This window comes from Oryzias melastigma, linkage group LG13, assembly GCF_002922805.2.
Source record: "Oryzias melastigma strain HK-1 linkage group LG13, ASM292280v2, whole genome shotgun sequence".
NCBI classification, from domain to species: Eukaryota; Metazoa; Chordata; class Actinopteri; order Beloniformes; family Adrianichthyidae; genus Oryzias; species Oryzias melastigma.
This window is the reverse complement of record NC_050524.1, coordinates 8,056,194-8,078,541: the sequence shown is the minus strand read 5'-3', so window position 1 is coordinate 8,078,541 and position 22,348 is coordinate 8,056,194. Positions and strand designations below refer to the sequence as shown.

Here is a 22,348-nt window from a genome sequence, read left to right as displayed (position 1 = left end):
AAATTTGGATTCTTTCAATACAGCAAGTAGTTGTTTAAATAATGAATATCAATAAATGTTTTATTTTCTCCATAACCTTTTGAAAATTCTGAAAAATGCTTTTCAGATTTCATGGAAGCAGCCGTTTTGAAAAGCCGCTAGTGGAATTACAATCCACAACAGGGCAGAATTACACTGACCAAATCATACGTGGAAATGGCTTTTGCAATAGTCATGCATTTCGTGGTACAAGCACTTAATTTGGCATGAATGTACGTTAGGGTTACCTCCTTTAAGAAAAGCACGGCAGCCACAAGAAAATCCCAGATTTCAAAATGATATATATAATATGTATGCTGGATACATAAAAAAGTATTCTGTAGGTACCCCTAAAGTTGAAAGACTACAGTTTGTGCTTGAAGGGGTAAAAAGACATGGAATACTTTTGTAACAGTTAAGTGTATTCTTGTCATCCTCATAAATGGACACCATTTTGGATTTTCCTCATGGTGTAAAATAAATAGTTTTTATCATTGTTTAAATGTGTTTAAAAATGTTAACTCTAGTTATTGTTTACAGATGACTTTTTTTCACTTTTTTGAAACAGTTCTGTGTTTTATTGCCTGGTTCCTACTCCTAACCAGGATTGGGGTGGTGGGGGGATTCGACACTGTTCTTAGCAGATAAGAAAGGATGTAGTTTGAACTGAAAACATTCCCAAAAGGCTCATTATATGACACCCCTAATGAACTTTTCAACTCTGTGTCTCTGTTTGAATGTTGTAACGTCCCCTGTGTCTTCTCAATAAAAGGAGCAAAGTAGAAGCAGTCCTCTGAGAAAAAAGGATGGTGGCATCTTCCCTTCATACTTGTTTCTCCCTTGTGCACAAGAAATCTTGCTTGTTGGCGTGGTCCATTACTGTGTTTCTCTTCAGTGTCTAGGTGAATTTTACCTGACAAATAGCTAACGTGCTTTTCTAAAAGAGTAGATCCTGAGGTACATCCACGCCAAATTTGGTGCCATTACCAAAAAAATGCATTACGTGTCTAAAACATCCAGTTTAACAGCTCTGCTATATAAAATGAGCTTTTAGGGAAAGTTTGGTTCATGCAAATGAGATTGGGGTCTCAGAAATGTATCAAAGATGATAAAAATTGTTATCTAGGAGTAAAGAACAGTGGAGTAGTAACAAAGTGCTTTAAAATAAATTTAGTAAATACCAATAAAATAAAGTACTCATAGAAAGAAATTTTAAGCAAAAAAAAAAAAAAAACAAGGATACTTTTATTGTCATTGTTTGACAAAGAGCTTGTGATAATACAAATATTTGGTGCTCTCTAAACATATAAGTTTAAAAATGTGAACAGTTGGAAAGAAAGTATTTGAACTATATGGGAGGACCTCAATTTTTGTACAAAATGGACACACAATGTGTTTTTTTTTATGTTAATCTAAATCACAACGATGGAGAAAAACATTGCCTGCTTTGTCTTTTTTTTAACACAATCGTGTGTCCAGTTTATGCATAACCAAGTAATTCCAAAGGGTTCACATATTTTCTTCTACAATTGTATATATAGAGACAATAAAGAGGAAAAATGTAAGGAACAGCAATATATTTTTGTGTAAAGTCAGAATATATACATGTATTGCATACAAGTAAAGCATCTTTGCACTTAAAAAAAGGAAATTAATTTAGGAAAAAAACATGAAATTGACTGGATTAGTGGCATAAAATGGCAGATTGTTCCAGAATTTTGGAGTTGCTACTATAAAACTAAACTTTGTAGCAAGTGACCCAAAAAGGTGAATGAATATTATGATATAGCAGTTCAGAGGGAAAAAGCCACCATGTAGAGAAATAAAAAAAACGTGAAACAATAAAATAATACTAAAATCAGTTACAATGTAAAGACAGCCAGTGGATGCAGAGTGTTTGTCCAGGTCATTCCAGTCAAACACAGCTGGCAGTTATTGGATCACATTTTATTTTAGAGAAGTAGTTCTAAATGTAAAGATATGCCTTGCTTTGTTTTGACATTTGAAAAGTAAAATGACTTTGAGTCAGTCAAAGTTGGTAATTGCAAAAGTTGGCTCCAGGATTTTGGTTCAGCTCCCTTGTTTTAATGCCGATGCTAGACTGCCGTTAACAGACTTAGGAGAGTTTATTAGGATTCTAAGATAAATCTACTTTGAGGAGGAAGAGATGTGAGACTCAGAAAAGAAACTGGGGACTCCCTTTAACCAGATGGAAATGTTTACACAATGATTTTCAAACCCAATGATTAAAGCCATTTTTTAAAAATATGTTTTACAAATAAAAGCTGGAAGAAAATGTAAGAGCTATTTGAAAACTAAATTATCAAATTATCAGGGTTTTAAAACATTTCTTTTTCTCTAAATTTTCTTCTCAATGCTAAAGTTAGGACTATACTGAGTCTATTATGGTGTATTTAGTCTTTAACATATCCCTCTATAGCATGTTCAACCATCATATTTACTGAACAGAAAAACACTCCAGTTTTACATGGTAAACTTTAGAATGAATATTTAATAGAAGTATTGCAGATATCTGCCATAACCTCATCTTCTCTCTTTCCCATCACGGGGACATTTCTTAAGCACCACTTAAGAGTTATGTTTATTATTCCGTTTTTGGGGAATATTTCTCCATATAATAAGTAATGCTGAAAGGCGATAAAAGAAGCTTTTGAAGATGAGTCGACTTCACTTTCCAGAATTGGCGCCGACACTCAGGACAAAAACCAGATGGATTGCTTTTCTACCTCAAATGGATCTTCTTCCCAAGTACCGTTGAAATGCTCCTCATGCGCAACTCATCATCCAAACTAGGGCACGACTTTATCAAGTCCTGCTGGTGGAGATAATAAAAAGATAATTAATGGTGTTGGTTTGAAGTTGACCTTGGCGGTAAAGATTGCATTTCCTTCAGTGTACTTCGTTCTGGCTTAGTGTAAATACAGCTTGCATTAGAGATTCACTGACTTATTTCATCACCTGCAAAGTTGTTCTCAGGTCAAACTCTCAGTCCATATTTCTATCTGCCAGATTTTTCTTTTTTTTTTTTGGGTGTATCACTCCCCGCTCAGCCAGGATTTGAAGTGTTACTTAAGAAAAGCGAACGATCCACTCTGGGAGTTTCTGAGTGAACTGAAATGTGAGGTGAAAGAAGCACAATCAAATCAGATTTTGTCCACGGACAATCATAACGGGGCAGCTTATAATGATTAGAATGTCAGAGAGTGACCCCATGTAGGCAGCTGAAGGACAGGTAACAGTAATTATATCTGATTGTCAGGCAAAAGCGTAGCTCAAAGGCACACTCTGCTGCACTTTGTCTCCCTTTTGGCTAATTTTCTTTCAGTATTGGTAGAAAACGGTGCAAAAAAAAATACTTTGCAATGGGTTTAACAATCACTTTTTTTGTGTCAATCAAGATTTTTTTGTTTGGTCCTTTGAGGTTTTGCACCAAAACATTTGTAGAGCGCTTAAGCATACAGTTTTAGTCTCCTTCAACACATGGCAAAAACTTATGATCATCAACAATATTTGTAACTGTTTCAGTCAGAAATGTTCACATGTGAAAACAAATTCCTATTCTATTTCAAGTCCAGATAAACTTGGTAATAAATTGGAAAAATATGTTAGAATATTACGGACACACCATCTGCTACACCTTATTAGGATGTAGTTGGCTTGTTTTCTCTAACATTTTGGATTCCATGTAGACTTTTTTGTCGTTTTTATGCATTTAAATAATTGATTTTGCAAAATATTTTCCCATAACCTCTGATCTAAAGGCCCATGTCATACTATTGCTATACTTTTCAGAGTAAACTACCTTCAGATATATAAAAATATATTACCATAAGAACACGAGTAGTTGGATGTCTCCGTGGGTTAAGTATAGGGTTTGCACGCAGGAGCCCGGGGTGTCCACTGATCTCCATCCAGATTGGGTCCTTAGGCACGACCCTTGACCCTGCTGCCTAACTGGGTCCCTGTGCCCCTAAAGTACAGGGTTGTGTCAGGAAGGGCATCCGGCATAAAAACTCAGCCAATCACTGATGCGAAACAGTGGGTGCTGTTTTGCTGTGGTGACCCCAAAATGGGATAAGCCGAAAGGTGAAGAAGATATTACCATAAGACCACTAAAGAACACATTTCTCATTAAATATGAGTTATTTTCACAAGTTTTTTACCTAACCGTAAGACAACTCAGTCTCTGAAGCTTCACCTTTCGCTCCTTGTGGGTGCTGCTCATTTCATGGCGTCAACCTTGAGCTGGAAGGATGTTACCCATGCACCAAATCAGGGTCCCTGATTGGCCAAAGTTCAACTGTTCTAGCTTTTGATGGGTGTTCAAGGGACGTCCGTTTTGTACATATGGCCTGAAAACTGACTTAAAAACGCGACGCACGAACATGAAAGTTTTGAACACAGAAACCCAAAGCACATGTTAACTTTTGATTGGAAGTGGTTGCATGAATGCAGATTTCCAAGCCTGGTGTGAACATGGTATTAGAACTAAATTTAATCTGTTTTCAAAATAAAAAAAGGTGTTGCAACAATAACTGTTTTCTGTAAATTTAACATCTTTGACAAAGTTAAGATACATTTCATCCCAGTCCTGTTTTCATTGGAGTTTAATAGTATTTGCATGGAGTATTTTAGTGAAATTCACTTCTGAGTAGTGTAGCTTGCATTTTCCCTTCTTTGTATTAAAGAAACTTCCAGGATTTTATTTTTTTTCCTTGCAGTGGAAGTGACAAAGCTCTGACTGGCAGCTCTGAAATGGCAGCGACATAATAAAAAGGTGTAATCATGCAAAGCAAATTACAAGTGCTTGTACTTTTAACTGACAGGTTCAGATTATTATTCTAAGCGGCTGACACCATAATAGACAAGATCGCTACTCAAGTCTTGTGTGAGGTGAGTTGTGCGTTGAGTATCGTATAGCTTTCTGGGAAAAAAAAAAAAAAAAAACACAATGTGGCCTGCATTCCTTTTTATTTTTTTATTTCCAATGTGGTGTCAGCATAGTGTCATGTCGTGCTTTGTAAAGTTTTCACACACTCGCTTTCCAGAAGGAGGAATCCTGGGACAAAAACTTTTGATGTCGAAATTGTTTTACTTTTCTCTCCAAGGGTAAAAAATAGACATCTCTATTAAAGAAAGTTAGTTTACAGTGTACCTTTGGGGGTTGAAGGACTGACAAAGATTTATTCTGTTGAAGGAGCACCCTAATACCAGCTGCTGCTTGAAACTCCAAAGAAGCTCTTTGAGTAGGTTTCCAGAGGTGGTTATAAACCAGATGGAGTTGTGATTAATGACCCACTCCAATGAAAATTGTCTTTTTGGTGTTTTTACATGTTCTTGTAGCATTGTTCTTCTGATGGAGGACATATATGAAGAACATTTAAAGGGCCTATAAGATGCAAAATCAACATTTTTGAGCTTTTAAGTATATTATAATGTCAATTCTTCAAAAAAATGTTTTATATTTTTGATCCATTCACACATCTCTGAGCAATCTTCTATAACCCTGCACTCTGAGTAACAGCCCCTTCCAATCCACAAAAATGGGTGGGTCCTCACATTGTGAGGTCACAAAGTGGGGAACAGCCCCTTCCAGGAAGTGTATTCACAGGCTATCACCCAGTTTCTCCGTGGAGCTACGTGTGATCTGCAGAACGCTTTCATTTTATATGCGCAATATACACATAAATCTTTGCAAACGTTTGGAGGCTGTTTTTCTTTTTTTTTTTTTTTCCGTGGGCAAAGCACAGACGCACTGCTGGGGCCAGCTCTAGGTTGATGTCATAGAATGGATGGCACTCACAAAGAGTGAAAGGCGGAGCCTCAGAGATCGAGGCATCTTGCTTCCAAGTGGGAAAAGAGCTCATGAAAGTAACTCATATTTCCTTAAAAAATGTGTTATTTAGTGTTACAAAGGCAATATATTACCATATATATCAGGGATGGGCAATCCAGGCCTCGAGGGCCGCTGTGTCTGCATGATTTACAGAAGTATAAGTAAAAATGCATTCCTGGCTTTTTGGGCTTCCATGTTTTAAAAAAAAAGCTCTGGTGTTCACACATTGCTATTCAGGTTTCTTAGTCTGATTTCAGGCTCAACATACAAAACGCGACGCCATTAAATGTTCGTCAAAAGTTAAACCAGTTGAACTTGGACCAATCAAGGACTCGGCTTTGGTAGTAGAGCTAGCGACCTCTTCAAATCATGGAAGTACCAACTATTTGAAAATTGATCCTGAAGAAGAAATTAATAATTTTGGTTTATGCTCGGCCAGAATTATATTATACCAAGTCTTGTATAAATGGGAATAGAGCTGTGAAAGGTAAAGTTTGGAGCAAGATCACGAGATTTGGCATTTTGCACAGAGTCTCTTACAACTGTGAGTACATGCGGTAGGATCAGGTAACAACAGACCTATGTAAACACCATATGCTAAAAGAGTGATCAAAAACCCTGGTTCAGCACGTTTTAGAATGTGCCACACATGCCTGGTGTGTAAGTAACACGAGTGTTTCTTTATTCCAGTCATTGTGAATCAGTAGCAAAACAAGTGAAACGTACGTGTGCTGACCAAAGGAAAGTCTTCAGAATGACTAAATTCCAAATTAACTCTTAACTTCAGAGGGTAAAAAAAAAACTTACACCTCAGCTTTTCAAAGACTAAAAAGGAAGAGTTGAGGAAGCCTTGGTTTAAACTATTGGCTTCCATTATAAATGAGGACTTGGGCCCTGAACGGGATAAAGCGAGTCTAGGAAATGAACGGATGGGTGTTTTAAAGATGAAACGCTGGACATCTTTCGCAAAGTTAGAAGAGATGCTGGCCTTAACGCTCTCACACTTCTGAGGAGTAAAAAGCAGATAAAAATCAAAGTTTAATTCAGACTTCCCATGAGTGTAGCACCGCATGCAATTATCACATCTTCAGGCGCAGACAGGCGTGTGTATGTAACATATAACAACTTTCCTAGTTAAACAAAAGTTGTGTTTCTCTTTGTATTCACATAGGACTTTATTGTTAAGTCTGCATTGCAAAGGATTGATAGCTTAAAGGCTGCAATGTTTTATTAATCTAACAGTGTTCGTATTGCTAAGATGCTCACTTATTTTTCAACTTCAAGTCAAAGATTCAAATCTTTACATTTCAAAGTTGAAGCGGTGACCGAAACTCTTTATAAGCACAATATGAAATGCTGATATTTGCACAAAAAAATTATAATTACAGAGAATAGAATATAAAATTATGACATCTTGATTTTTTTAATAATAAAATTGTGAAATTATGAGAAAAAGTTACAAGAATAAAGTTGTAATTATATGCAAAAAGTCAAAAATTTACAAGAATAAACTCAGAAAATTGAGTAAAAGAGTCAGTATTTTACTATCATGAAGTTATAGTTTCATAATTTATAATTTGAGAATTTATAAGATTTAAGTCATTCATTTGAGGTAAAAGTCGCTTTACTAAGAAAAATAGACACAACAAAAAAAGGAACTATAGTATTTTAGTATGAGAGACGTAGATTGCATTGCATGTGATTACTTTTGCTTTTTTTTCCCCAAAAATAAGGAAATACATGTCTTTTAGTGAGTCAACATTGTGTTTTTACGTATAAGTATAATAGCATAAGTATAAAGACACTGAAAAAAATGAGCAGGAAACTGGATCTCTACAGAAGAAGATTCATGAGTCACAAGGAGTGGATTTTTTATGGCATCGGCAAAGGTTCAAATGCATTATGGCACATGGATTTCTATTATTAAAAGAAAAAAAACTAAGGCTGTAACAATGGATTTAGTTGGCACAAATAATTAAAGGCTTCAAGCAGTAACTACATTTTCAAAAAGACATGGCTTTTTTCTTGTAATTTTGAGTTTATTCTTGTAAAACTACAACTTTTTTATCATAAATGTATGACTTTGTTCTTCTAAAACGTTTTTCTCATTATTGTATTGCTTTATTTTTATATTTATTAAATGTTTTTTTTTTTTATGGTGGCCCTAATCTTCCGTCATAATAAACTATTCCTGTGGTAGATGAAAAAGCAGTCACCCAATCATTTACTAAAGTAAAACGAATCTTTAGACCAAAAAATATATGGCTTTTACTGATTAGTGCAACAAATGATACAAATTTTACAAATATTATAGTAAATAGTCAAAAACTGAGTATAGAGCTGAGTAGGAGTGCTGATTCTCACTAAAGAAGCTTTTCTGGTAAAAGTACTAGGATGTAGGACAACTTGATTACGGGTGTATTGTAAAATTTTTATCCACAATGACCAACTTTTACATAGCATACACTGAAAAACATAGAACATTGAATTAATTAAAAGAAGTTCTGTAATTTGTTACTTTTAGAATGATCAGTTTTCATCAAATAAGAATTTTGAGTTCATGGTTTACTTGAGCTAAAATTTAAATTTGATACAAACTAATATCCTTACATGTAATACGTTATGGAGCTTTTGTTAATTATTCAATGTTTCACTTTTTACAGTGACGTTATATGGTTGAAGCCACCTCTGATTGTATCTTTTTTAACTATATCTTTGAATGTAAAATCATCTATGCTATTTGTTTTTCATATTTTTAGATTTTGTTTGAGAAATTAATCTAAAAAAACAATCAAATTAGTTATTGTAATGAAAAAAACTGTGTTTTATTAAATCATCACATAATCATTCTCTTTAGTCAATTTTAAATAAAGTATTTCATAAAAAAGCAAAAAAAAAAAGAATTTTCTTCACCTCTTTAATATTAGTTGCAGTGTACTTTTGTATTTTCCAAGCATAATGAACCGTGTTTTTAAACTTTTCTGTTAATTTCATCACCGTGGAGGGAACATAAGGAAAATACATGTAAAATTGAATAAATTGTATTGTGTTTTTTGTCGATGTAAAGTAAGCATCTGTGATTAAGTTTTGCTCAGTGATGCTCCATCCAGTTACGCTCTAAATCTCATTCTTCACACAGTCTAAAAAAGGTTCATAGTAACCAATTTAACTTTCATGCTTTTTAGTCATTTGCATGGTTTTAAATGCAAATATTTCTTTATGTTAAGTTCTGACTTTGTTGAAAAGCTGTTTTTCCTCCTCGGCTTGCAGTTGTTTTTGCATGTGGTGTTTTGTGGTATTCATGGCCTCTCTTAAAAGGAAAAGTAAACAGAGTAAAAAATATTCCAAAGCACTCAGGCTTATTCGGTTCTGTTTCAGAATTTGCATTATCACTCAGGCAAATAACGCCAACCGGTATTTCATACTTTCTATATGCAGTTTTGTCAAGTGTAGAAATGCAGGGAAAGTGCCGTACAGTGGAAAGGAAGGACATTAGCATTTTTATACCTGAAATACAACAACTAAAACAGCCTGCTATCGCGCTTTCAAAGCTCCTCAAGTTGAAATGTATTCAGAAAAATTTCCAGTCGTGGAAGTGAAAGAAAAAAAAGTTGTCACATCCTCAAAGGCATCGCAAACTTTCTCAGGTTTGGGTCATCACATCCGCATTAGGGAAATACTCGAGAAAGAAGAAAGAAAATCAGGTAAATCTGAGATGACTTGGCATGTCAGTGGATCAATGTGGCAGAGTCATTTAGCCGGTGCTGAGCAAGAGCAAATTGTTTGAGCAAGCAAATCAATTTGAAGTGCCGAGCCTAGAAAAACCCCATTTATTTACTCATGACCAATAGCAAACACCGCAAAGCGGGAGGACAAAGGGAGCATCCGCATTTGGGGGCGCTGAGAGATGGATACTGTTAAAGGATGTTGGAGTCTCGGTGACATTAAAGCGCCCAGTGGCGTGGCAGTAATGAAACGCCTCAGTGGGTTTATCATTACATCAGCAGGGAAGAAAAAAAGTGGAAGTGCTCGCTGACTTTCAGAGCTCACGAAGACTTTAGATAACCTTGCAGATTTACAGTCTAAATCTCTGAGCTAAAGACTTCTCCAAGCACTTTACATTCAATGGGAGCCGCTGTGCAACAAGCAGACATTATGGTGCAGCCTTGGACTCTGAATTGAAAACTAGCTCTCCCCCCCCTATGTTTCAAATGCATAATCCCACTCAGAGCTAACTGTGCTCTCAGGTTTGGAATTTGATGCCCATCTCACCTCCTCTTTCCTCCCTGGGAGTGAACATTAAAACAGTTACAAGAAATCAATGTCACAAATGCAAATAGTCATTGCATGATGCCTGCAACTTTTTATTCTGCATGGAAAAAAGCTCTGGCGACTCCCCACCACCGTCTCCCCCCTTCTGATGCCCTCATCGATCTCCTTTTGCCAGAATCCCTCACAATGAAAAACACATTGATCCTCAGTTCCTTCTCGTGCTGCTAATTACTGAGGGGACCGTGTCACTGTCGGGCCCTTATCTGATTCAGGGTCGTGTAGACAAGTAATGGGATGTGCCAGCTGAAAAAATACCTGACATATTGGTGTGTAAACACAGCTGTCCCTCCCATTAAAGTTATTATTTTGTATTGTTGGTATTACTATTGGGGCTGACATGAATCCATTAGTGTTTACTAATTGTTTTCTTGACATTTTTTTACACCACTGGTTCAGCAAGTGTTTCAGACTAAACCAACAGAGAAAAAAGGTGGATGAAACCTGTCAACTGATCCATCTGTTCGTCCTGATTTATGTTGAGGCTAGTTTTTCAGCTCCGTGGTCATTTCTATTTCCAGCAGCTCTAGCGTCCCTGATCTCTGGCTAGTCTTAAATTGGGTTAATAGGCAGGACAAAGAAACCAGACTTTTTTTTTTTTTTTTTTAATACATGGCTGTCAAGCTGAGGATATGTCACCTGTCAATAGAAAGGCCACATGCACAGTCCTGAGGTTAAATATGGAGTAAATGATAAAAATCAACCTGGGTAAATTTGTCATAGACACATCTAGTTTCAGAAAGTTTTTTAATACTCATTTATAATGATCACAATAGTGATGAAATATATGTTTTAAGTGAGCGATTGAACAGGAGTGAACATGGCTTAACATTCAGTGAAATAAAAATGAATTGGTAAAGGAAGCCTAGATAATCAAAACTGTTGACATACTTTTTGTAAAAAGCCACCTGGTGATCACTTAAAGGGGCCATACCATGATTTTCTTAAGCCTTTCAGAGTAAACTATATCCATATATACGTTACCTTTGGCACACTAAAAAACAAATGATGAAATATTAGTTATTTTTGTGAGTTTTTTTCTACCCGAAGTAAAAAGACTCGATTCCTGAGGCTTCACTTGTCGCTGCGTGTGGCTGCCGCCCATTTCATGACATCATCATAGAGTCGACAGCGTGTCCTGGTTTCTCCCATGAAAATAAACATCCAATTTTTTTCATAGATGGATGCACATACCATATATCTGCCCCCAGTAGGCCTGGCCATTGCTACACTAGTTCACAACACAAATACACTCAGGGCCTGCACTACTCGACAATGCCCGGGTGGGGGGTGTCTTGAAGAAGCCCCTCATCTAAAATAACGAACACCTGTTTGAGCTGGAATTTATGGAAGACATTGATCACCGCTAGCACCGTGGAGAAGTTGGGTGTTGGTGTTAGACTGCGGCAGAGCAGACTCTTCCTGAAAGGGGCTGTCTCACTCTGTGACATCACATCGTGAGGACCAGCTCATTTTCGTGGGTATGGGAGGGGCTGCTTCTGAGAGCGCAGGTTTATATAGGATTATCAAGAAATGCATGAAAGGAATCGTATTATACACTTTAAAGCTCAAAAAGTTGTTTTTTATTTATGTTATGGCCCCTTTAAAGACGTAGTTACTTACACTTTTAAATATACACAATGCAAAAAAGTGACAGCAAAATTAAAGAACGTAAGTTTTTATTTATTTGTATTGAGACGTGAAAGATTATCTCTGATAACAACCACTATCTGATTTACTTCCTTGACTTAACCCTTGTGCTAACTTATGGGGTCCAGATGGCCCCACTCCTATATTGGAAAAGGTGGAAAGGATTTTGTTTCTCCCACGAACACCAATAAAGATAAAACACCATTAAAAAAAAGTTCAGCGCTCTGTCTTGTGGTTTCCAGATGACCTCACTTTTAATTCAAACATGCCAGGGATAGCAGAAGGGTTAAAGCATTTAGTTATTTAGCAATATTTCTTGTACTGGATTTACAGAGAGGGCTGCTCAGTGGTGGAGTGGTCAGCGCTCTTGCCTCACGTCTAGGAGGGCCTGGTTCAAATCCCACATGGTTTGCATGTTCACTCTGTGCTTGCGTGGGTTTTCTCCAGGCACTCTGGCTTCCTCCCACAGTCCAAAAAACATGCTTCATTAGTTAATTGGTGACTCTAAATTGTGAGAATGTGTGGTCCTGCAACAGACTGGCCACTTTTTCTCACCTTTGCCCAACAGTAGCTGGGTTGGCTTCAGCAGCCCTGAAAGAGATTCCACAGGTTCTAAAAACGGACGGACGGATCCACAGGGAGCTTATTAGTGGTTGTCAATATTGACTTTTTCAGTTTTCTCTGGAAAAGGAACACTTTAGTGGTGTTCACACAAAGAATTCATCGTGACGCCTTCAAGTATTTAGCACATATCAAGCTGTGTTCAGGATCAGTCAGTCCCGTTAAGGGATAATTCACAAGTAAAAAACATAACTGCTGGGGGATTTTGATTGAACCTGCAATAACTTCTAAATTGAGGTTGCAAAATGAAACAAGTTAAACCGAAGACTTAAAAACTACACAAATAAACGTACCAAACAATGAAACTTTTCCATATAAACTTACTGAATAATAAGGATGTCCACATGCTGGTTTTTTTTCTTTTTGTAAAAACCATGAGAAGCTACCTGCTGACTCTCCTGACAGAGATAATTTGTGTCAGTCGCTGTAACAAAGCTAGTCATCATCAAATACTTATCAACAATCCTTCTATATAAAACTGAAACACCCCACAAAGCAGGAAGTATCGCCTGTGTAATCTCATGATGACTTTATTTATGTGCACATCATGACGAGGATCCATCATGATTTATTCTTGAACAAAAAGCGCTGTCTGGTTTATTTCATCAGTGAGGAGGCAGAAGAATGTGATTATCCCAGTGATTAATGGAGGCATATGGGAGGAACTGTGCTGTGTTATTGTAGGGAAGAGGGAAATGATTATCTAATGGAGGTGTGTCAGAAAGTATTTCTTTAGAGCTGCAATCAAAAGGAGAGGCTTACAGGAGCTGCTGAGACCAGTCGTCTTCACTCGGCTTTACAAAGTACAACATTGAAAGGCTGAAATAAATGGGCCAGACTGGTGCACTTGAGCTGTTAATGAAGTGCAGCTCTTGTAAGGGCTGTTTATCAGAACACCTGCCTGCGTCTCGGCTGGGTGTCTTGGACAGAGATTAGCAGACGGATCGTGTTTTCCTTCCCTCACCTTTGTGTTTTTGTGCATGCACAGGAGTTTGTGTATTGACATATGAAGCTGCCCTCCATATGGCACACTGTTATAAAGAAATGAAAGTGACAAGGTCTGTTATGAACTGATAAAACTGAGAGGTCTGCATTAAACATGTGCACACTGTGAAATACATGTTTGGAAAATACTCTCTGAGAGATCATATTGGGCAATGGTGTGTTTATAGTTTATGAGAGAATATATTTAAGGCCAATGTGGATTTCCAGTTTATGATTTGAAAAACAATAAATGTATTATAATGGTTTTAGTCTATTACACTAAACCAAAGGCATTCGACATGAAACCTTTTTTACTGGTTTATTTCAATAACAAAGGCTAGTGACACCATTCTTTCACCCATAAGAGTTTAGATCCGGAGTCTCAAACATGCAGCCTGAGGGCCATTTGTGGCCCCCAAGTCGATATTTTGCAGCCCCCGCCTTAGAATGAAAGTTCAATGTTGGTGCTGTGTGTAGAGCTGACAAACTGACCAATCACAGTGGAGTATATTGCTCGTGGGTGCATGACATTGTCCAGGTTTGAAGCAGGGAAACTTTTAGAGCAGGAAACCTGACAACCCCCCTTCCCCACATTAATGAGTTCCTCACTTTTTTCCCCAGAAAGAGACTATTTGCATGTAATTTTTTCAACACATGCAGCCAGTTCTGTATTTGGTTCCATTTGTGCCAATAATGTGTTTTTGCGTCCATTGTCTATGTTTTTGGTCCATTGTCTATGTCAGTGGTCAGCAACTTTTAATGCTAAAAGAGCCATCTGGTTCAGGTTCTCATGCACCGAATCTCAGCAAGAGCTGCAAATTTTTACCTAATACCTAATTAATACACTTAATATTATTGTGGCATTAAGCCATTCATTTATAAAATATACGTAGCTTTGAAATGTTCTCTACAATTGACTTTTTCTATATAGAACAAATTTAACTTCTTTTGCTTTTGACAATAGATCATTCAAGTTCCTTTCAACATAAAACACATCCTGTTTTTAATCGGATCCTCCGCTCCAGCTGGTTTACTTTAATTAAAAATGCAAGAAACAAGATTCTATTATGGACTTGACTATTTTGACTATTATTGAATACAATTGAACAACATTAGTGTAGAGTCTAAATGATTTTAAAATCAATAGTTCAATAAACTTGTTCATTAGACAGACAATGGACCAAAGATATAGACAGTGGACGCAAAACATATTTTTGGCACAAATGGAACCCCATACAGCCCAGCCTGAGCCAGACTCAGTTTGAGACTAGAGTTTGAGACAAAGAAAAACACTTCAATTCACAAAGTGACTGGACTTCTTTTTTCATTAATAATTACACACATAAATTAGCTCACATGCCTGATTGGAAAAAGAATTACCCCCATGACCATTACACGAGTTACGTTGAGCTTTATACCATTTCGTCAAGATCACCACGGGTCCTCAATGTAGACATAGTCATAATTGAATCTTCTCAGATAGTACTGGTACTTTTTTTATATTGTGAAGCAGATGAGAATGCCAGTAGTTTTATGGCTCATAACTAAAAAATGAAAATTTTCACTCCGTCGTTAAAGAGGTGGTTTGATTGAGGCGCAAAATGTCAACCATGGTATGATGTCGCAGGGAAAGTCCGAGGATGACTGAAATCAATGAGCTCGATCCTCTTGAGAACTTTAATGTCTGAGTTGAAGCCTTTATGGCAGTCTCTTTAACAGATCTTAAAATATTTCATTTGATAGATTAAGCAACGTTTCCGCCCTTTAAGTAATGCCCGTAGCGTCGCTAAAAATTCAATCCCAGAAAGAAATGAGTTGTAAAGATGCAGGTATGCCATTATCTCTGCCTTGGCCTGTGGGGCCATAATGTTTTATTGAAAATCCTCAATAATACATAGTCTTTGGAAAAGTTGCAGATGTGCATGCTACATGTTTGAGTTTTAGTGAAATACCATATAACTGATAGGATGGTGGGCAGACGGCAACTTTGTGTGCATGAAACTTTTGTGTTTTTGTGATTCATCAGAGGTATTTGAAATGCAACAGACCGTATTATGTAGTCCTTCATGGATCAATTCCTCTCCTATGGATCTCAGAGACATAGGTACATAGGTTCATTTTTCTTGTGAAACAACATTCCCATAAATATGGAATGTGGCTCAATGCGGTACAGACATCCCATATCTCCTAGGCATTTTGAAAGCCAAATTGGGAAATGTTGGAGCTCAAAGGTACTGTAGATGTTTACAAGCTACCTTTATGATGGATATGTGGACGGACAGTCAGAGTGTAGATTTCTCTCCCAGGGGTGATCATGAATTTCATTCTATAGGCAACACAACCTTGAGCAAAGAGATTTCTTTCATGCCTCTCAAAGTTCCTTGTTACTGTGGGACATTCTCCTTTTTTTTTCAGCTGCTCCCTTAAGGGGTCGACGAAGGGAATCATCTTCCTCCATTTAACCCTATCCTCTTTCCTGACAGCAGCTACTCTCATGTGCTCTTTTACTGCATCCAACAATTTCAGAGTTGGTCTTACTCTCGGTCTTGTGGAACTTTTTACTTTCACTGCTTTGTGAGTGTCCAAACCAATTCAAATCTGGTTTACTGGATTGTCCCTCTGATATCGTTATTCCTTTCTAATACTTGTCCAAAAAAACACTTCTGTCACTTCAGCTGCTACTGCTGATGCTACATACACATTGGGTATGTGATGCACATTCAAGAAAGTGCTAAAAAGGCATTCTTGAACTCTCTTTTAGCAACAAAAATAGAAAAAAGCAGCCCATCCTTCGCTTCTCCCCTGCATCTGAACATTATAACTTTAGATGTCATAACCACTTTTGCAGTATTGCCACATTATGATTCAATCCATCATACCTGTGCATTCTTACTGTCTTTTTGTAGATAATTCCTATTTTTAGATTTTGTTCATAATTATTGTTATAATTGGCTGTTTGCACCATGGGTTGAGAGAAAGGCAATTTCAACTGTGCTGTACATCATTGCTTATACAGCAATGATATACAACTTTGAGCATTTCCACTCAAAGTTGGGCTGTCAGGGCACATTTGGGAGGAAGCTAATAACAAACAATGGAGGTCGTCCTGCAGCAGCTCATTTTTTTACTTTGTTTTTGGTTCTTTGTATATACAAAGTATTTATTGTTGTTTGAGAGAAGACTGTGGAAGAGGAATACAGCCGCTTTCTTAAAGCTTTCTTTTTTTGTAATGACCAATTTCAACATTAGCTCTGCGCTAAAGGGACTGTTCCATTTTTTTTTATGAATCTACAACCAGTGGGAATCCAACAATGGTGTGGTTCGGTCTAGCTAAATGGGTCCATTCTAAAATGGAAACGCTCAAAATACGTAACTGGACCGTACCGGACTGTACCGCTCAGTGGAATCGAGGTATTAGTGTCATAGAATTGTGGCCAAGCACAACTCGCAATTATTTATTTCTCTGTCATGATCAATTTTCAAACAGTTGGTACTTCCATGTATTAAAGAGGAGGCTATTCATTTGCCACTGCAGAATCCTGAATCCTTGATTGATCAGAGTTTTTGAAGCACGCTCAATGACCGCGCATTTTGTATGCACCATAAACGGACATCAAAACTTGCATGAATGTAGAAGCCCAAAATGTGCATTTATGCACTTTTGCGTATACTTTTCATTGGAAGTGGTCGGTGAAGCAAACATTTCTGAGACCAATGTAAAGGTGGCATTACTTTGTCCACTGTCCACTATGTTTTAACCAGTGCTGCTGTCTGTAAACCATACACCATACACTGCCGGTCTCACTACCACCTTGTACACTTTTCCTTTTACTCTCACTGAGAACCCCACCTGACACATTTTCTTTCACCCGTTTCAACTTCCTTAAACACCACTTCACATCTTTTTCCACCTTTTCTGTTGCTCTCAACTATCAACGTTTCCAAGTACTTCTTCACTTCAATTTCTAGGAATCTCACAATTCTACGTCCTCTCATCCACGCACTCCTAATCTGCTTTGTTCCAACTAATCTCCATTAACTCTTTTTCAAGAGAAAAACTCTACCTCTTTAGATTTTTCTCTACCAACTCTTGATTCTTTTCATCTGCAAATGTCACGGTCCATCAAAATTCTTCTTACCTCATTCATCAGTCCATCCATCACCACAGCGCACAGGAAGTAGCCCAGAGCTTATACTTGGTGCAGACACACCTCCTTTGACTCAGTGGTACATACAAATATAACCATTTAGCATCATAGTGATGTTAAAAACAATCTAAGGGGCCCTTGTTTTTGTTTTTTGTCCTTTGAAAGGATGAAAAATTAAATGAAATCCCTAAAGGTAAGCAAAACACCAATAACATTAAGCACTAAATAACATTTTGCATTTTTGATTAAAATAAACAGAAATTATGCAAAGATTTATATGCAAAACCCCTTTGTGATCAAATAAACTGTCAAGTATTTTTGTCCTATGTTCTTACTCCATTGTATGTCTATGAAAATACTTTGGCCCCATCTTTGTTTTTGTTTTTTCAAACTCCGTTTTTTTCCATTTATAGACAAAGTACTTCACAGCCATGCTCCCTCCCTAACGTGGATTTACATGTGTACCTGCAGTGAATTTCCTGCTGCGTGGCCCAATTTCAGCCAAGATTTGGTTATCAGACACATTCAACCCTGCCCTACTTTTACATACAGAGGAGTTCAAGGTTAAATTAATGACTCCAAGGTGCCCTGTTATTGGGGTTGCAAAACGAGTCAGAAAAATCACACCTCCATCAGTGAGCTCGGTGGGTACGAGGTCTGGATATCAGACTCTAACATTTGCCTAGTATGTGTTGGTGTGTAGAGGACATTAAAGCTGTTCCTAGATGTCTTGTTTGAATATCTATATTTTTTCCTCATTTTGATCTTTTTATCTTCAATCTTTAGAGATACATTTTAGCTTTTTTTTATTTTCTAGTTATTAAGTATTTTGGGAAGCTTATGTGCTATTATGTGCATATGTCACTCCAGGAATTGGCCAAATATGCTTTTATAAAGGTTTTTGTACCTACTTAATAATCATTAACTGACAACTAATTCTACTTTTTTTCTTCTGTAAAGACCCACTTCAATGAAAATTGTGTTTTTGATGTTTTTAACATGTTTTTGTGCCATTTTGCTCATGGTGGAGGACATGTATAATGACAATTAAGTTTAAAGTAGCATTTCTGTGTATTACTTCATTCATATTGTTATGAATCAGCAGCAGAAAAAAAGTCCAGTTGAAAAAAGATTGAAGCTGTGATGTAGAAGCTACTAGGGCAAGCCACAAAATAAATTTAATTCTGATACTGTAGACGATTCATGTATGTCTTCATTTTTTTTTTTTTTTTTTTTTTTTTTTTTTACCTGAGCTGGGATTACTCACCATTTTTGGTAATGTTAGGTTGGGGCTGTAAATTAGCTGGAGAGCACTTAAACAGATGGATGATGGGAAGGGGGTGGACTTAAGTAGCGCCAATGGCTCTACCCACAACTCAGAGAAGAATTTTTAATGAACTACTGCCGCTCTGCAGAAACTATGTCTTAGAAAACTTCAGATTTTTGTGATTATTTTTTTGGCTAAAAACAGCATTATCATAATTAAAAGACAACTGGGAGCACTTTTAGAAAAGATCAGAAGATGATCAGAATTGCACTTTAAAATGTATTATTCTTGATTTTTCTTACGTATGTTTCTATGGAGGCATTAAATATGGTCTAACTTACAGCATTTCACTTTTACAGGTGTCTATCTAAAAGCTGCTTGAATCTATACCATCCTTTGCTTTTTTCGACCTCTTTTATTGAATAATAAAAAAAAAGTTTCTTTCCCTTAAGAAAGCTTGTCAAAATATAGCACGCTCCAGATGCCACTCACTCCACACAACAGACCTTTCAAGTGTGCTGACAGTGTTGACAGCCTTCTGTAAGTCCACTTCTTTAAATGCACAATTGGACTTCATAACTTTCACTACTAAAAATTATAGACAAATATATTTTTTTTATTCATTTAAAGTGATTGTGAATTGTAAACAGACAGCAGTTACAGCAAATTAAATGTAATATTATTGTAACACTCTTGAGTTTTATGTCCCTGCCTTCCTAAAATACCTTTGACAGCATAGACATGCCAGTTGCAACTCTGACATGCAACATTTTCCTCACCAACTGTCTGTCACCGTCTGCAGCAGAGTCATTCCTCAGTGCTGGTTTTAAAAAAAGAATATTCTAGATTCATCTACAACCAATCATCTTGGTAGTTTGTACAAGCTTCCAGCAGATTAAACACTTCCACCCAGCAGAGTTTTAAAAGGATGATTTAAAGCAGCACCTAAAATGCACCATTTCTTTGAAGTCGGGGAGCTACCAGGTCTTTGGAGGGACAGACATGGTCGAGTGTTTCACTAATGGAAGCAAAGAGCTCAGGAGAACGACGCTGTGCTTTTTCAATTAGCCACTTAATACAGGGGATATCTCTTACCTTTACCAGGCGTGCAACAGCCCACATAGCTACGACTTTGAATTTCAACTTCTCCGTCTTGATAAAGGATGATCGAAAAGCAACTTCCTGGTGATATCAAACATGATAGCCTCATATCTTAATGACTTCACAAACCACTCTGTTTTTGTTTATTTCTTAAGGTGGCAGCGTAATAAAAAAATTAGCTTGGAGGTGAATTAAATCAAGGAGAGCCATTAACATGAAGCTTTCGAAGCAGATTTAATAAAATAAGCTTTACTCTCCTCTCTAACCAACATCCTGGGGCTGCAGTGACAAGAAAGAGCTGGTACCAGAAAGTTGAGCAGTATGCTCAGCATTGAGGGATTATGAACAACAGTGAATGAAGCAGATGGAGAGCTAAGTCCCTTTAAATGAACATCTTAATGAGACTAATTAATTTGGAGACAAGTTTGGTGGACACGTTGTCATAAGGAAAATTAGCGTATGCACAGGTTGAACATGAAAATCTATAATGCTCAATATTATATGGATGTTATATATAAAATATGTATAAATTGATAAAACTCTTTGGTTAATTTAAAAAATGAAAGATAATACTATATTTTCTGTGGCTAGCTTAGATCATTTAAAGACCACTCTAATGAAAATTGCTTTTAACATATACATATTTCTCAAAATGGAGGAAAATTGCATTTTTGAGTATTTCTTTATTTGAATCATTGTGAATCAGTAGCAGATGCAACAATACCTTTAAGAGGACCTGGACACAGACAACAACATGGAACATAGAAAATACACCACAAGCTCCACTCCATTCTAATGCATTCATTTGTAGACGACTAGAACCATGAACGTCTTTTTTTCACCGTCTGAACTGGTATCTGGCTCAAAGCTGTACGGTTGGATAGCTCCAATATTGCTCGCCAGTTTTGTTTTGATAATGTTTTGTTGGGGGTGTGAGGGGCTGTAAGCTAGCGGGAGAGAGTTGTGAACAGATGGATGGCCAACAGCCCACAATTCGGAAGCAATTTTCCAGTGAACCCCTGCTGCTCTGCAGAAATGTCCTGGAAAAAAAACACCAGTTTTTGGATTTTAGGTAAAAATGGCATAATATTAATTAATGTTAGGGTCACACATACATTTGAACATTGCCCAGTCAGATCTGCTGCCGGCCAGCTGGCATCTGAATTTGTAATGGCGTCATCCCTTCATGACACTGGACACCAGCCCTAGACCTCTAAATGTGCCCGGGCGACCACTGACCAATGTTAACCTTAAGAGAAAAATTGTCCAGTCGACGTAAAATTAGAACTCTTTTTACAAACCTCTATTGCCTCTGCATAGCGTGTTAATATGCTGTTATGGGACCACCTGATAATTTGCTAAAAAAAAACTTTCATTTACGTGGGTGGCTTTTTGGGACATGTGTAGTCATAGTCTAAAAGACGACTGGAAACGTTTTTAAAATAGATCTAAAGATGATCGGAGTGGGACTTAAATGTGTCCTGCAACATGTGACGGAGTGCAGTCATACATGTTGGAGCCGCAGCATTGATTGAAAAACCAAAGAAGTTGATTCAAAGATAATTTTGAATTTTGTCTTTGAAGGTGATTGAACCACTGAAGCTGATTTTTAGGAGAAAAACAAAGCACAAGGTTCAAACATTCTGATGGAACAATAGTGTTTTCTTCTGGTGTGCAGCAACAACAGTGCAGACTCATTTTTTTTAAGTGACTTTAATGACTTTTACTTGGTATACTGGCACAAACCAACTATTTAATTCTGTTCCAATAGAAGCTGTGACACATTCCCTTTCTATAATTTGGAATCAAACTGAAGACGGTGACAGCCAGTGACTGGGAAATGTTTTACTGAGAAATGGTTTAAGGAATCCAGACCAAAACAAGTGCAGCACAGAAAGATGAACAAAATGCATATTTACAAAATGCTCTAACCATCTGCCAGCATTCAAAATGAATTATCTTAAAAATCCTAACTGGAAGTTAAGCTATGGTCAATATTTGCCTCCTGAAAAAAGATTTAAAGAACTTTTTTTTGTCTTTTCAAAAGTTTTAACTCTTTTTTTTTTTTTTTTTTTCCATTAAGCTTTTATATATTGTAACTGCCACATTTTCTTTTGAGCTTAATGTGTATTTTGAAGGTTTAAGGTTATTTTATAATGTGTAGTTTTCCAAGCCACCGTTAGATGGCGCTGTGGTTAGCAAAGTCAGAAAGCAGAGACGTAAATGAGTAAAAAAGGAAAAGAAGAGTTGAAAGAAGTAAGATCCGTTGAGAAGATCAACATCCATCAAGAAAAGAAGCCAAAGAAAAAGAAAAGAAAAGTTCTAATTCCTGTTTTGGCGGTGTACAGCCAACGAGGTATGTTTATTGTGAGT

General features: G+C 37.0%; 1 protein-coding gene across 1 annotated transcript in view; it reads left to right on the top strand.

Annotated features, from left to right (window-relative positions):
• gbe1b (glucan (1,4-alpha-), branching enzyme 1b) overlaps positions 1-22,348 on the top strand; it is a 149,694-nt gene that overhangs the window by 74,917 nt on the left and 52,429 nt on the right. The window lies entirely within an intron of this gene.